Source organism: Galeopterus variegatus, unplaced genomic scaffold (genome assembly GCF_000696425.1).
Source record: "Galeopterus variegatus unplaced genomic scaffold, G_variegatus-3.0.2 Scaffold6717, whole genome shotgun sequence".
Classification (NCBI taxonomy): Eukaryota; Metazoa; Chordata; class Mammalia; order Dermoptera; family Cynocephalidae; genus Galeopterus; species Galeopterus variegatus.
The window spans coordinates 66,490-68,593 of record NW_007732828.1 but is presented as its reverse complement, the minus strand read 5'-3'; the positions used below and the strand labels follow the sequence as shown (position 1 = coordinate 68,593).

Sequence of the window (2,104 nt, the reverse complement as noted above, 5' to 3'; positions counted from 1 at the left end):
CAGTTTAAACACAGCAGTCACGATTTGACCCAGTTCTATGAAAAGTCAAAATGACTTACTCTTAATCAAACTTCTATACTGCTTTCCTACTAGAGCAGTACAAACAATATAGAGAAAGCCGAGGACATAAGTCTTTTCATGCAAATGGAATCTACAGAATAAGGCAGCTTAGTTTCATGCCTAAGGGATTATCTGTGTCTTCTGCACATGATTGCTTCTGACCAGAGAATTAAATGGTAGACTTCCGTAAGATTGATAGTAGCAGAGTGATCATCACTTTTCCAGAACTGCCCATTGCACTTTGGCAGGTATTTATGTTTTTTTCTCAAACAGGAGAATGCCCAGAAGCATAGCCATGAATCTAAATGCACAAGGCTTTTAGCAGGAATCTTAGGGGGAAACTTTACAAGTGCCTGAAATAATGACCAAAGCAATTTTTAAAATGTGTTCAAATAATAGTTGTAAGCACAGTCAAATTGTTCCACCTAAGATACAAAAGAAAGGTAATTTCCTGTAAAACACATAAAATGTATATTGTTTACTCATCATTAACTCTGAACACCTTTATGCTAATGGATAGAATAAGACATATTCCCAGCAATAAGGTGACATAAAAAACCAGAATAAGTCAGAGGGACACAAAGCCCTCCCCAGCTGAGTGAATGACATCCCAGTAACCTTGAAGACTCCCTGTGACCAGCCACAGACATCAATCATCTGTGGAAGCAGTAAATTATGGGGGAAAACCCAATAGGCACTAGAGACTCCTTCACAAACATGACCTTGTCTTTGCACAGTCTCTTCTAAGTGACAGAAGACCCCATTTTAGGCAAAGAAACAGAGTATCAAGGAAGAAGATAAATGACAAGACCCAATAGAAAGTAAATGTCTCAGCTGGAGCTCCTACTAGGTGCCTGTCCCACCTCCTTGTCCCTCATCGAGGCCACAAAGCCCCAAGCCAGCAGGAGCCCAGTGCTCACCATGTCGGGCATGCTCAGCAACATGTTCCAAGAAGGGAAAGTGATCAGCTGTTCAAAGCCCAGCAAGGCAGGAGGCTGGCTGAGGTCAACCAGAAGTTTCTTTGTGACCAGAAGCATAGTGATGAAGAAAACCTGCCGGAAAAGCTCACAGTCTTCAAAGACAAATACATGGAGTTTTGACATGAGCAATGAAGCCAAAAATGACCTGATGTCATTAAAAAGAATGAAGAAGCTTGGGGACCCACCTGGAGATGAAGAAGATGATCTGGGAGGTGATAGGTGGGGTCAGTGACAACATCTCCTACTGAGACATTGTAAATATGATACTAAGGAAATGGTCGGCTCTCCTGCAGCTAGCCATGATGTCTGAAGGAAAAGCGAACGGAAGCAGCCCCGAACCAGTTGACCCCCCTCCAGAGAGAGACATTGCTAGCCTGCCCTGAGGACCCCTGCCTGGACCTCCCCGGCCTCCCGCCCCTGCTTCTCCCTCCTGATCTCCTTTTCCTGACTCACTGTGATTTGTCTTATTTGTTTGGTCTCTGTGGGTTTGTTTGGTTTTTTTTTTTTTTCATAAGCAGAATCAGCGATCTCTTTGTAAAGCACAAATTATCTGACTTAAAGTCTCTGTGGGTTTGCTTGGTTTTTTTTTTTTCATAAGCAGAATCAGCGATCTCTTTGTAAAGCACAAATTATCTGACTTAAAGGGGGTCTGGGTTGGTGAATTCTGAGCCTTGGTTCCCTTCCCTCTTTTCTTCTCTCCTTCCCTACTTTCTGTGCAGAAGGGCTGACATCAGACCAAAAACTGAGGGGGGCAGGGCCAGGGTAGGGAGGCTGGAAGCCTGTGTTCCCCACACTTGGAGCTGGCACTGTTCATCCATCCAGAAGTCTCTCTGGTTCACCAGTTTGGCCCTGGTGAAGACCCCAGCCCATTTTCAGAAGACCCTAGAGTAGGGACAAAGCTTCAGGATTTACCCAGACAGCTCCATAGTTCAGCACTCTTGGGTTATACAGGACATAGCCACTCAGTACCCCACTGTCCCAGCTGATGCCCCTCAGTCCGTACCCGTACCTCGTCTCATCCTCAACAAAGTGACAGCAGGTGGGAAGGAAAGGAGCTTGCCAAT

General features: G+C 44.9%; 1 pseudogene; it reads left to right on the top strand.

Moving 5' to 3' along the window:
• Positions 1-981: 981 nt before the first annotated feature.
• On the top strand, positions 982-1,423 carry LOC103606593 (annotated as a pseudogene).
• The last annotated feature ends 681 nt before the right edge of the window (positions 1,424-2,104 follow it).